Source organism: Nannospalax galili, unplaced genomic scaffold (assembly GCF_000622305.1).
Source record: "Nannospalax galili isolate Female #2095 unplaced genomic scaffold, S.galili_v1.0 scaffold9, whole genome shotgun sequence".
In the NCBI taxonomy this organism is placed as follows: domain Eukaryota; kingdom Metazoa; phylum Chordata; class Mammalia; order Rodentia; family Spalacidae; genus Nannospalax; species Nannospalax galili.
In genome coordinates this window covers 1373156-1388991 of record NW_008360332.1, presented here as the reverse complement: position 1 = coordinate 1388991, position 15836 = coordinate 1373156, and positions in this window count along the sequence as shown.

Genomic DNA, 15836 nt, shown 5'->3' with positions numbered 1-15836 from the left:
AGATTCTCAGATAACTATTGGGTCTTCCTTTCTACCAGAAACCATCTAATTATGTAAAGAAAAGTGATTAACTGATTATGATGAATAAATTAATCTCTATGGAGATGGACAAGTTCAGACATTCTTAATTAGTATAATTTTCCTGGGACATCTAGAAAAGTTCTCTGTTCTTATTAGCAATGATTAACAGAACAATAATTTTTGGCAGCTCCCTGTAAAATTATTAGAACCACTCTTAGGACATAGATTAAGATGTAAGTCCACATCAAAGTTGTTTTTTTAAATAAAACACTAAAAGAAAAGCAATTGTTTTAAGTGAAATTTCTAGTTTTACTTAGAAAAATTCTTTCTCTTTTAATATATTACCAGAGTTACTGCATCTTCACAACTTATTGAGTATGTTCCACTGACTTACAATAAGTAAAATATTTTATGCAGTGAGTTAAATTTAGTTTCTAACAGCAGACAAGTCCAGTGATAGTTAAATTGCTTCTAATTAAATGGTCATGATTAATTAATTTTTTTATGTTGTCTTAATTAACCTTTAATTTCTCTGTTTATATCATTTTATCATTTTTATTAGTCTTTGAAATAACTTTTTAATTTATTGAGTAATTAACTTAACTACCTTAAACTATTACACCAAAATTTAGCTAGTTGATATGAAAATATATTAAAAGAAAGATAAGACAATTCTGATAATTCCCAATAAACTATGAAACTTCAAATATTTTCATAGTGTGCTATGTACCATAGGTTGGCAAACTCTCTGGTTTTCCTTTGAGTCAATAAATAGGAATAAATGTGAGGAGAGGAACAATGTAAAAATTTATTGTTTTATGATATATGAAAGAGAAGTTTATAATCATTATACGTAAAAATCATTATAATACAATTGGAATTTTGCAATATGTGCTTATCATAAAAAGCAAGATTTCAAATACAACAAAATGTGATTAGAAAAATCATTAGAATTACAATAAGACTAATAATGTGCAGAAAAATAAATATTTAAATTATAATCACATAGTCAAGAGAAAACAGTGAACTTTTTGCTTTCTTTCATCCATCAGACATGTAAATGTCACTTTCCTCATGAACACAATAAAACTTCCCCCATCCAGGGCTCAGGACCATTGAGGAAAAGGGGTTAGAAAGATTGTAAGAGCCAGGAGAGGAGGTGCATGGCCATATGGAAACAGAGACTTACAGGATCCTGAAACCTTGCTCATATGAATCTACAGCAATGGTGTCAGCATGCTCAAGACCCATGCAAACTCAATCAGACAAAAACACAGCATAGAACGGGGGAAATGGAGAGTAGGCTCAAATCTTAGACAAAGAACTTTAGGCGGCTGATTATTTCTGGGTGAGGGAGTATTGATCTTGTTTAAGGGAGAGACTCTAGATAGGCTGACTACACCCGGGTGGATAAATTGAGGAACATCTGGTATACTAACTTGACTAGATAGACTTTAGCAGGTAAGACAGAATGCATAAAATCCAGTGTGGGGGTCTATCAGGGATGTGGATGAGGGAGTATAAAGATGATTATGATATTTTTTATGAAATGCACAAAAACTCAATGAAAATACACATAAAAATAAAAATTTTTAAAGATTTCTGTGATATTACTGTAGACTTTTGAATAATGAATATTCATCAGAATAATTCATAGTTTTCCAAAAAACAGGCCGACCAATCAAGAGAACACGTATTAATAGTATTTTCCAGGTAAGAAAAACACAGCAGTCATTGTGGGGAAAAATAAGTGGGGTATTGTTTATTCAAGCAAGCTTCTTGTAGCAAGCTGGCTTTTCAGGGTCAGGAAGAGCACTGGCACAGCAGCTGACCAGAAGCAAATGTGTCCTACAACACTCATTCCAATACCAGAAGAAGAAGGACACAGCAAGACTGCCAGGAGCAATGGCAGAAATACTGAAAAGGTCTGACACGTCATTCAAGTTCTCCTCACTCAAAGTAAAATCCCATGTAACCGCTCATAACAGATTCCCATGTCCCCTCATGGAGCCCGAGCCACGCTGGCCTCTACACTCTTCCAGGGACACCCCAACCGCAATCACAGCTAAAGCACTCTACCTGCGTGGCCTCTGGCAGGACTCTGTATTCCCACTTAAGATCTGTGCTCATTAACTACCCTTTGATGTGCTTCAGTCAAATGTCCCAATTTAAGAGAGACATTCTATGGCCAACTGGTTTAAAACATCAGTAAGTCCCCAGCCTTCCACATAACTCCGTAATTACCACATAAATTGCATTGAAACTGCCCTTTCCATGTTCCAAGGGTCTAGAATAATGCTGGTCAGCATTTACTAATGCATAGGTGGTATAGATGTAGATGTCTGCTTTCTTGCCTGTACTTATGAATAAGAATTCATTGAAGCATAACTGTACTCATTGGTTGTCATCATCTATGGCCTCTTTTCCTCAATGTCTATTACATAACTCCATAAAGAACATACTGCACTTAGATACATACATACATAGATAAATCAGTAGATACATAAATACATACAGATATAGAGATATAGAATACATAAATAGAGATATAGAGATATAGACACACCTAAAATTGAAAATACTTATATTCTGGGATGGAGACACGGCTCAGTGGTTAAGAACTCTAGTTGCTCTCTCAGATCACTGGATTTAGTTCCCAGTACCCACAAGGGCAGCAAACAACTACCCATAACTCCGGTTCTAGGGAGTCTGACTGCCCTGTTCTGACCTCCGTGGGCATTGCATGACAACACACAGGTGCACTTACATACATGCAGGCCGACACCCATACTCATAAAATAAAAAAAACCAAAAATATAAAATATTTATAAAACAAAATGCTTATATTCAGATATTCTGCATGTTGTTTGCAAAATATTTTGCAGAACTGTAGACTATAAAAAATGAATGAAACTCACTGCTCAAAGTCAGGATAGGCAATAATGCATAATGAAAAATACATAGTGCTGAAGACACATCTATGTGCTTTAAAGCTGAGTCTTCAGCCGGATGACTGAAGAATGCAACAGCGGTAGTCTGGGAAATAGCAGCAGGTGGCACTCTTGGTGTCAAAGTCATGGTATAGGCCTCGGATATCGGAGCTTTTACCATATACGTCTTACAGCTCCTCTGTGGGCCTTCGATGTTGAGATTTGTCAATGCCTGGCTCATGGGAGTTTTGCAATATAGGCAAACCTAGGTATCAAGATCCTTCAGCTTTTGGTAACAGTCAATATTATAGTTCTTGTATAAGTCTAGGAAGTCAAAGTTCTTTAGCCCTCAGCACTGGCCAGACTTAGGGATCTTGGTCTGGGGTCGGAAACCCTGAAGATGTGAGCGCTCTTCTGAAGTCTTCTGTCAAAGAGGGGCTGCAGCTTCTCATAACTGGCCTTCTACAGATCTTTATACTTCTTCAGCCAGAGCGTTCTTTTCTTCTGCCATCTCTTTTATTTCTGCCTCCTTCCTGCTCTGGCCTCCCTCACCCTGGTCAACTGCAGTTCTCACGGGGAGCTTCCTTGCCACTTTCGCAGCTCCGCCTGTGGCTGCCACTCACGGATCCCACCTGCTCGCTCATCACCGCTGGGCTCTCAGAACCTTCTTTCTCAGTGTTCCCAGCTCAGCCCACACGACCTGAAGTAGGAAGTTCAAGACCACTCAAGAGAACACTTAGTTGGGTCTAATATTGCAATACTAGAAGAAGCAGCTGGAAGGGAACCTCCCAGGTGATGTACTAAGTGCACCTGACCTGCCCGCTTAAGTGGCCAGAGGAGGGATCTCTGCTCTCTCCAGTAGCATTTAGGGCTGTGGATGATTGCGTTTGCACTAATCAAAACCTTGCGTTCTTAGTAACAGTTGCATTGATGGAATTTTGTGCTGGAAAACCTCGGCTTTGTCTCGTTTGCCCCAGTTACAGCAATCACTCTGCTAGGCCAACAAGGGACTTGGCTCTCCTGTGTCCTAGGTGGAAATGCTTATATCGCCATCACTAGCATTGAATCTTCTTATAGCAAGGAGTCGGTGATGAAACATAAAACAGTTCAGGACTGCGGTGCCTTCTTCAGGAGCAGAGTCAGTCAGAAGTGATCATTGTGTTATTTTTTAAGACCGAGGAAAGATTAAAGAGCCAATGCTCTTACAAGGGTCAAGGTAGCAAGGAGGACTCTAATAGCAGCTTTATAAGGATGTTTAATTGTCCTAGTCCCCAAATCCTCTTATTTATAGGAAAATAAGCATCTTCAATGCTTACAACTATATGTTGAAAGATCTTTTCACTGCCACAAATAGTTACCCTAATGATTTTAACTGGAAGTGCTGAACACCTGTGTATTGCCCTATGGAGAAGTGAGTGCCCCTTAGGTGTTTCACTAGAACTCCTTGGAGATCAATTTAAATATCTGCTAAGCTGTACCCAGCATCTATCTCCACAGATGACCAGTCTTGGTAAGTTTGCTCTGTGAAGAACCAAATGGTTATGTTCTTAGGTTTAATAACCTTTAAAATCATTATTGATCTACTTAAATAAAGCTATTAGTTGAAAATTACATTGTCATCAAATGTGTGTGGCTGTGTATAAAAACTTTATAAAAACCCAGGAACAATAGTTTACTATCTAATTATGCAAATAATGTTTTAGCAAAAAGATTAATATCAACATTTTCTAAGTGACATGAGCTAAGATGTATTTCAACTTTGCATTTCAACATATAGATAAATCTCAGTGTCTGGAGAGATGGATCAGTTAACAACACATATGACTGTTATTTTAAAATACAGTTAGTGGAGCTGGAGAGATGGCTCAGGGGTTAAGAGCACTGACTGCTCTTGCAGAGGACCCCGGTTCGATTCCCAGCACCCACATGGCTGCTATGAACCATCCTTAACTTCAGTTCCAGGGGAATCCAATGCCCTCTTCAGGCCTCCATGGCATTGCATGACACAGGTGCACTCACATACATGCAGGCAATACACTCATATACATAAAATAAAAATAATAAATAAAATAGTTTAAAAATAGTTTTTCCAGTGATGGTCACAGAAATTTAACTTTTTAAAGTTCCCCTTAACCCCAACCAAAGCCCCTGACAGTTTTAAAACCTGTACCTAATTATCTTTGATGGAATTCTTCAACTGTTGTGGTATCTAAATAAGGTTTACATATCCAGTCATATACCTTCTTTAAGTTTCCTTTCCTGTCAAAAGATTCCAGCTACTAATCTTTGTGCTTAAGAACCAAGAGTGGCATCATTTAAAATGAGGCAGAGTAGAATATTTCATTGAGTAAAGAGTTCTCTTAGGAATATTTTTGGACTAAAAGATATTAACACCTTTAAGTGGAGGTAGTGAAGGTCTCATCACTCTCAGAAACAACCCTGGGCTGGGTAAGCCCTGATACAGAGCACACAAACGTCTGCGCAGTGTCATTGAGTCGTTTGTCAATAATGACTTAAAGAAAGCAAAATACAGGTGCAGTATTTTACCTGTGGAGGGGCTTCCTAGGAAGGACCTTTAGGGCGAATATTAAGTCCTGGCCAAATAGGATGTTGACTTTTAAATGATGTCCTGACCGTGCTTCTTGACTGTCATGATTCATGGGTGACTAAATTAATTAAAAACTGCAGAGTTGTAACATAAACTTTCTACTAAGAAGTCGATGAGTTATGCAACAAACAGCACATAAATGTTTTCAAATTAAAACTTATGTATTTAATGTCTAGAGATCTGCTGTACAAGTGTGCAGGAAGTTGATGACATTTTTAATCTATCCTTAGGTTATAGGTTATGTTATGTGTTTCCAATTATATTTACCTTATTTAAAGGATAAATAGCTACATAAATATCTCTACCTGTTCTATAGGTGTTATCCTCCAAGATCTACAATGTTTTCCTAAAACCACAAATAGTACTAAAGTCTAATACATATTATAGTTTTTCTTATACTTAAGCAGATATGAAGTTTAATTCACAAATACAAGAAAGACATTATGACAGTAAATTATGAGAAAAGTTATATGAATGTGGTCTCTCTCTCACAATATCTACTGTATGTTTTTTTCCTTTTTAAAAAAGTATTTTCTTTATTATTTTTATTTTATGTGTATGTGTGTATTGCCTGCATGTATGTCAGTGCACCCTTGTGCAATGCCTGCGGAGGTCAGAAGAAGCCATCAGATCCCCTTGGAACTGGAGTTATGGACAGTTGTTAGCTGCCATGTGGGTGCTGGGATTCAAACCCTGGTCTTCTGCAAGAATGGTCAGTGTTCTTAGCCGCTGAGCCATCTCTCCAGTCCCATGTTTCTTCTTTCAGTGTTGTGAAATGATCCATGTCTGTGGGAATGGAATGGGCATTTTAATCTAACCTTGATCTTCTTGATCAAGGTTACCTGACTCTTCACATTGTGATATTATGACAGATGATCTGACCATCAGTGTAGCTACAAGAAATTAACTGGTAGGGAATTTACTCCTACTCTAGAGTTGAGTGATTAGCACCCTGGGTGGGTCAGAATAGAAGGCACTGAAGTTTATCAGATTCTTCTAGATGGCACACAATTTATAACTTTACCAACTGGAATTATTCATTTCTAGAATTTCCCTTTAGTATTTTCAGATCACAGTTAATTGAACTCTGGAAACATGTGAGGTGATTTTGTAGATAGAGAACGTTCTATTCAACTCAATGCTGTAATCAAGAAATTCCAAAAAAAATAAACTCCCCAAATACACAGACCTTTTTCCTTCAAATGTTTCTTTAGAAAATATTCAAAACTACATATGTTAGACATATTCATTTTTCTCATGTTTTCTAGCACCATTAAAGTACCTTTAGTTGTCCAAAGTTATATATGACTTTAAGTTTAATGTTTATAATAAAAATATTGTATTACAAAAAGACCAAAATGTATTATTTATGGCAATGCATTGACACTTTTCAGGAAACAAAATTGAATTTTATAAATACTTAAATATAATTGCATAAACTTACTCAGCTATTTTTTACTCGAACCGAAGACAACACTCTTGGTGGAGTTATTTGTTTTGATTGTGATTGCCAAATTAATTCATCTCCATTATCACTTTCATGGTGCAAATGGATGTGTGCTTGAACTTGGTATCAAATGTACCTTTTCACATGCATGATAGCAATAATTACCAGCCACCCTGACAAGTAGATAATTGCTATTAATTTATTTGAGCATTCATTGTTATTACAGTAATCACGGTGGGTTCATGTTTGCATGAATATAGTATGAGATGTCATTGGAAGTCCAATACATTTTATGAATCAATTATGTCCACTGTTGGAATATCCTAATGAACTTCTTTCATGGAAAATAAGACCTTTATACCTATCCTACTGTGAATAAATGCCCTTTCATTCTTGATAACAAGAGATGGGTTTTTTTGTTGTTAAATTTGAAAATATTAACTGTAATAGAAAGATGACATCGCACTAAAAGATCACATTTTAAAGAAAACAGTGATTAAATATTTTCATATTAGCTTTGTAATGAAAATGACAAAGGATAGAATTATCCCCAATATTCCTAACTGTTGCAAAATTCAGCTAATTTTACAGAGGACTTCCATAAGCCAATTTTAATTCATCCCAATCTCTCTCTTTTTACCATGTAATGTGAGATTTCTCCACAAGTGACTCCATTTGGCTTTGTAGCAGGTCAGACTGTGTTATTGTGATTACCACAGGCTGTTTCTCTGTCGGTCCCTCACAGTGTTACTTACTGTGTGTGCCAAAGTGTCGTTCGTATCAGTGAATGATTTCCAGGGCTATTTTCCACTCTTATCTTTAAAATCAACGTTAGCTTGTCTCTCTTTCCTCAAATTAATCAAGGAAATGCTTCTCTCTATATAAGTACCTTGTTTAAGGCTCCTGTTGTGTCAGTCTAAGTGATGTCATTTGCAACAGCAGAAGCGCATCATGTGTCCAGGCAAAGAAAATGTCCCTCTGCAAACTGATAGATACGCCTGTCAGCTGAGTAGTTGGTTTAAATTGCCTTGTTTGGCATATATGTCCCTGACAGTGTTTTCTTCAGCACTAAGTGGTGCTGCTGACAATACTTTCTTGCATATGTGTGCCATTATATAATTGCTCTTGGTTTTGTGGGAGTTTTTAAAATATATTTATATTTAGCTTTCAAAGTCTTTTTGTCATATGACTCAATCAGAAATGTTATTTAATATTGAAAAAAATGAAATCAGGACAAAATTTTAGTCTGTTGTCTGATGTGATAGGATAAATTTGATGAATCATACTGTATCATACAGTCTTTACTGTCGTATGTAGGAAAATCCACTTAAAATCAGCATGTATTTTTTGCCTCAAATGATCTAGAATGATAATTTTCTTCACTCTATGCATTCTTAATCAAATCTTGGCTTACAGTGAAGACATTCTAAACTACTGTAGAACAAGACAAATTTAATACCAAATGAAAAGTGAACTATGAAATGGAGGTTAGTGAAAATGTTTTAGAAATAGGAGACAAGATTACAGGTTGGAGATGATGTCCTCTCAGTGAGTCTTCAGTCAACCATGACAAATATACACAGCTTTTCCCGTCACAAGAAATTCCAAGTTAATTCACATATGCACAGCATTGCTTAAACTCAATGGGCTAAAAATAAATGAATGAATACCGAAAACAGAGGACAGGAAATTGGGAGAGATAATCTGTGTTCCTGTAAGCAGCTGGATGAGGGAATGCCAGGTGAATATGATCAAAACGCATTGTACATATGGATGAAATTTTCAAAGAATAAAAATATTATTTAAAAGGAATATTGTCACCTTGGGACTCTGTACACTGGCCTTTGTTATAGTACAACTATAACAGTTATAGTTGTTATAGGTTGCTGAAGGCAGGCTACATTGCATAATTACAAACATAACTACTGGAGGAGTGTCAAGTTTACCAATATTGTGGTCTGAATGAAAGACAGAAACAACCTCACATAAGTTCTCTCTGCTTTTAAAGTGCAATAGTAAACAATAAAGTTTACAAAAGTTTTCCAAGTCCAGTTTTACTTAAATCTCCATTTCATGGGCTATACACAAAAGTCTGTTTGTATAGAGTTATTAAAACATAATTTCATATCACTTCTCACCCAGTATCTTCAGGTTTGCTTTATTTTTTCAGAAGGTACAGCTGTCAGTGGTTTAGGGTAATGACACAAGTAACGTTGGAATAATAAGGGGACATGTTACCCATGTGCAAATGCATCAGTGAAAGGCCCACTCAGTTAATTAGTGGATGATGATCAATAAAATGTGGTTTTAAAAGTCTTAGTGCTCGTACTTGTGGAACAAAGCACAAAGACTGTAGCTTCAAATCTTTAATAGCATCTTTTTAAGTGAAGTGGTGGAAGTGGCAGTGGAATTCACAGGATGCAACACTTGCTTCAAGCTGGGAGACAATTAGAAAATCCAAGCGATAGTCACTAAGAGATCACACATTAACCTCCGCTGGTTTCCAAGTTCCAAGTCTCTAATACAACTTTTGCATTTGTGTGCTAGAAACTAATAGTTCTTTAAACATTCATTTTTTGTGCTTTCTTCAACATGGACTTCATTTCCATATATATAAGCGATCACATTTAGGTAGTAGATTGTTTGCATCATCCATTAATCTGTTATATATATGTATGTAATTTGAATTTGTATTTATATTTGTAATTTGTGTATGTAGAGTATTTATATATATAATTAGGGGAGAGTAATATTTTGGAAGTACTGATACACATCAAGTTACAGGAAATGTTACAGGCTTTCAGAACTGTAAGAGGCAGATTTTTGTTCCACAAAATCTTCAGAACTTCAAGTTCAGGAGAACAGCAAAACTGGCATTTGATCCAATTTCCACCCCCATCATTTCCTTCTCTATGCCTCTGACATTTTGACATCTCTTCTCCGATCATGGGAATTTATATATTATTTCTCAATCATCCTCTTTTATAGTAGGTAAAAGAAATATAATGACATAATTCAGTAAACTCAAAGAAAATACTAACTGGTTGAATTATATTCAGAATCTGGTTATTAGTTTTGGCAGTTATTTCATTCAAATAAAATGGGAGGTCTTTGGTTAGTCTTTTAAATTCTGACTTTACAGTGAGTTGTTAATCCAAGCAGTAATTACTCAAGGGATATTACTTTGTTTTCAAGTTTGGGAACCACTTTTCCTTTTTCCATAGTTGTACTTTGGGAACAGAGTAGATAGTAGTACTAAAGTCTGATCAAATTGCTCTTAAAAAAAGATTTTCAATTCAGAGCTTTCACTCTACGCTGTGTTTTTACTTTCCCCATCTATTGTCACTTTATTAGTGTGGGTTTTAGAAATATATTTAAATTTTATATTCTCCATGAAAGTAATCTGCTTTCTCATATGTTGCTTTGATTACAATTCAAATAGTGAACACTTCAAAGTAGTAATTTCATATGTCATTTAGTTTTGATTGTTTTAATTTTGATAGTTGGCTTTCTACATTGTTTTTAATATTATTAAATTGATTATGAAAGCCTTAATAAATATAATTTAACTACCATGTTTGTTTGTTTGTTTGCTTGTTTTGATCTTTTTGAGACAGGGTCTCCCTGCAGTCCCAGCTGGCCTGGAAATCACTATGTAGACCAGGCAGGACTTGAACTCACAGAGATCTACATGTCTCTGCCTCCCAAGTGCTGGGACTACAGGGGTGCGCCACCCCACCCAGCTCTATTTAATATATCATATTTCTCAACAAAATTAATATTGGTGACTGTAACACATTTCCTTATCAAAAATCATTTTTAAATTATTTTACATTTAAAGTAACATTTTAAACTTGCATAAATATTCATGCATTTATTTAGTTATTAAACTCTGATGATTATCCTAATTAAAAACAGTGTTGTCCTCTGATGCGCATTTGTGATTTGACAGATGCCAGGATTCACAAGGGAAAAGCTAGTGTGATTCATAGCAGAAAGGGAACAATATCATTCCCTGTCAGTTTCCACAGCCCTGGACCCCAGGACCAGCTCATCTTTTCTACAGTTGGAACAAGAGATCCTGCCACTGTTTCATGGCATTCTGTAGAAGGCCCTTATCTTCTGTTGCCTGTTAAAGTATGGAGAAGATGCCTCAAAACTTCCCCAAAGTATTAGCTATGGTGGGAATCCAAGCTGTGCATTTGTCAGCAAGACAGAAAGATCAACAAGCATGCTCAACTGTTCAGTTATCCAGCAGTGACCAGCAACGCTCACTAGTGTAGACTCAACCCCTGCCTTGCCACAGGCAAATCCCTTGAACTCCTCTCCCTCATTTGGAAGGGTTGCTCCTCTAACTCTAAGAAAGGAACTCTGTTATAGCTCATGCTTTGTTTTAATATCATTTTTATCTAGCAGTTCAAGAAACTTGAAGTTATATATTCACGATGAACTTGCTAACTACATTTATATATGGACACATGTTAATATTAAAATCTAATTTTGTCATTAAAATGAAGCCAACTAATGTTAAATATTGTAGTTATTATCATCAGTGTAGTTGAATATTTTTAAAGTTGTCTTAAAATACAATAATAATTTTGTAAAATTAATATTAATGCTAAATACTACATTTGTAAATTCCAGTGTTTACTGAAAGTCATATAATGGTGTTCTTAGTTAATATTGCAATAAATTTCACCATGAATGATGTATGCTATGTAAGCAAAGTTTTCAAGAAATAATGTTTAATGAATGTTAAACTACATATTGAAAATGTGCTCAAAATGCATATTATGAAGTGTAAGAAATGCTTTTGACATATAACAAACTGAAATACAACATATAAAAAATGAGTTTTTCTGTTTTTCTTTTTCAGGAGTATTAGAAAGTGTTCCAAGATAAAGTCATCAATTTGATTTTAATTTTCTTTTTCTTTTAGAGTCAGGGAATCCTTGCAGCCCCACCTAGTCAGAACCTCATGATGAAGACTAGATTAGCCACGATCTCACAGAGCTCCTCCTGTCACTACCTCCCAAGTGATATAATTTAAGGCATGCACCAAAACCCTTGGCTATGAGATTTATTTTTGTATCCATTTTTTTCTACTTTATAATCAAATTATAGACGATACAAAGGCAGAGTTTTCTGTATTCTGTAGAAATGTTGTACATAGCTTTAGGTCTGTGAAATTTTCTTATTGAGATTACCCAGCCTTTTGTCCGAACATCTAGACTCCAATATTAGCCCACAAATGCTGACTCCAATGTGGTTAGGGGGATGAGGAGAGAGTAAGTATTTTGTGGGATGTTCTTCCTCATTTTCAGTGTACTAGACTTTAATTTATTCAGATTTCTTCAAAACTGCCGTTAAATCCAAATGGTCTTTAAAATTACACTATTTAATGTTGTGCTTCCCAACCCATTGGCTCCTGTATCTACATTTTGTAAATCCCAGTACAGATCAACTTCTTGGCACAAACCAAATTCATTTAGTTTTCTCTTCTTTCCTTAGAATAATTCAAATTTCACTTAAAAGAGGTGTTTGTATAATTCTGCTTTTTTGCCTGTTTTCAGAATGGCTGGCTCATGTTAGATGCTCAATTAATATTTGCTGAATGAATGAAGGTATAAGTTATAGTGTCCACTCATAGGTGTTAATTCATTAATATTAAACACAAAATTGATTGAATGGGCTGTCATTCTAATTTCCAAGTGTATTCCTTCTCTTGGAAAAAACTTAATAAGATAAAATAAGAATATTGTGTCAAAAATTAAGACTAAGCATTGTTTATGGTGACACATGATTTTGTTCACAAGACTCTGGAGAAAGAGGCCAACGGATCTTTTTGAGGTTGAGGCCTGCCTGGTCCACATACCTAGTTCCAGGTCAGCCAAGGCTTCAAAGTAAGACCCTGCCTCAGAAAAAAACTGGATCCAGATTTTCAAGTGGAATTAAATCTGGTATATGCTGATAGAAATGTCAAAATATGAACTGTCTAGCTCCACCATGAGCACTGACAATTTTCTATACTAAGGATAATATGCATGTTTTTTAAATGCCAAGAACAAATTTAACTTGAGCTTATAGGATTCGGGAGCTCTGCACTAGATTCACGTGTTATTTTCCCAGTGTCCTCCAAAACAGTCATCCAGCCCATGTCCATACCTTGTGAGAAATTCTCATGAATATTTTTTCATTGCATCATGGTTCTGGTAATTTTCCTCTCTTCTCTCAAGCATGCATGTGATAATGACATATATTACATGATCAGATATTGCACAGGACACATTTAAACATGAACTGCAGACAGAGCAGATGGCATACTTTACAGTTGTACTAGAGCTGTGAAATAATGGTTCTAAAATCCAAATATAAATTTGTATCTTACCTTCATGCTCATCATTTTTAATTATAATATTTGATCCATTCTAAGATATGGAGAATTTATACATCTATATATATCATTTTAATAAGCTGTGCTAAAATTTAGTTTTAAATGTTGGAAATGCAACCAAATAGATTTATGTGAGCATGTGACTCAAGTCATTCACACAAAGCACAAACTCCTCAGTTAATTTTGACTATTTGATTAATTGGTAATACTAACAAAATCACTGGAGACATGAGAAATCACTAATTGTGCTACTAGTTTCTCTACTAGTTCTTAATTTAATTTCTCTTAAATCGACATATCTGTAATTGATGTTAAAGACAGCAGTCCACTTAGATTCTGCTGTGTGATTTGCATTGCAGTGTTTACTTCCTTAAGTATGTGTTATAGATAATTACAGTTTTTTATATTTTAAGCAACAACTGATCATGATCTTGCAGGTGACATTTTTATTAGGGCAATACATGGATTTTGGTGAGATGTCTGGTTTTGTTGATGATATTACTGATATTTTTCCAGCTGAGAAGTCCTACCTCCTTTGGGCAAGAATAACACATTTTATCTTGGTTACTCTTGATTCACGATGTAGTTGTTAAGCATTAACCTTGCCCTTTTTATGATGTATTCCTCAATATTTATTGTAGTAAAAGTGTTTATATGATTGCTTTCCAACAGAATATTTTAAAGTAATTTTCTACCTTTTTAAAATAATAGAGTCATAGGTTACATAATGATGTTAATGGATAGGAACAAAATATATCAACAGCAGTTGCCAATAATTTACAAATAATCTGAGATTATGACAGATGACTTAAGAAAGACTAAAAATATCACAAGAAAAACAATGCAACACCCAGTTGTAATCTACACAATAAATATGCAAAAGCTCCCTGAAAGAATCCAGGGAGAAGTGTCTGATTAAAAGATTAAAAACTTAACTGGGCATGGTGGCACACGCCTTTAATCCCAGTACTCAGGAGGCAGAGAGGGGCAGATCTCTGTGAGTTCAAGGCCAGCCTGGTCTACATAGTGAGTTTCAGGACAGCTGGGGCTACAAGGAGACCCTGTCTCAAAAAGACCAAATATATATGCTAGGTCACAGAATAAAACATAAATAGAGTTTTATCAAGTTCTGATGAAAAATACCAATGTTATATAAAGATTTGAATATTCCTAAGTAAAAATAAATCTTCAAAAATAAATAAATAAGGTCACTTGTGGTGGCACACACCATTAATCCCAGCACTCTAGAGGCAGGGGCATGCAAATCTCTAGGAGATGGAGGCCATTTGGTTTACATAGCCAGGCCTGCTAGGGTTACAGGGAGACCCTGTCAATAAATAAATAAATAAATAAATGTAAACATTTTCATAATATATTATGAAGCAACAAATCTCTTATCCAGATTCTCATCTGAGTTTAGATAAATATAATTTCATATAAGTGTGTGTGCACATGTGTTTGTATCCATATGTTTTTAAAAGCACATTAAAATTCTGTCAGTATTAGAGCACTGACCTAGAGATACTCAAATGTGTGTGTATTTGCTACACAGTTTTCTCTTGAAACAATGTCTCTTTGTAGCCCCGGACAATGTGGAACTCTATTTGTAGACTCCTCTTGAAGTCTCAGAGATCTGCCTGCCTCTGACTCCCAAGTGCTGGGATTAAAGAGCAATACCACCATTTCGAGCTATGATAAACATTTTAAACCATTCTTTATAAGCTCCAGATTTTTCTTTAGATAACTTATTTATTTCTTGGAATTTCTGATAGGTGATTTTGTCAAAACAAATATCATTTGTTCACCCATTACATTGGTATCATTGCTTATGATGGTGCAAACAATACAGGTAAACAATCACAATATAAATGTTTATTTCATGTTGTCATAGTGGTGAAAGGGCCACTCATTCTAACAGCATGTTCATTGCTATGGTGATAGGTTGTAAGTATCCTTTTATTCTGAGTATTAAATTTATGACAAAACTTCATTTTGGTAAGAGTACTGTTCTTGACTTCAGATTTTCAGCAGCCCTGTCTAGGTTTACGCTTCAGTCATGAATTATGATTTGACAAAGGTTCACGTATATTATGGAACTGGCAAATTATTCACTAAACAATTGCAATATATAAGAATATTATTCCCCAGCTAAATTGTTTCTAATCATTAGAACAAAATAAAAGTTATACTGTGTATAAGGTTTGTACATCTGTAGAGTTTAAATAAAATAACAATTGTAAACTTAGAATAAAATAACAATGTGACTAGCAAAATCACGTTCATATATGGAAACTGTGCATTATCTTCAGAAAAAACTCATAGTTTGGGAGGCTGAATACACAGAAAAAAAAGGAAGAAGAAAAGTCAGCTCAAAAGTCAAGATAAATATCAAAGGCTAGTGTATGATAAAGGTGATTTCTGAATAAATATTGACAA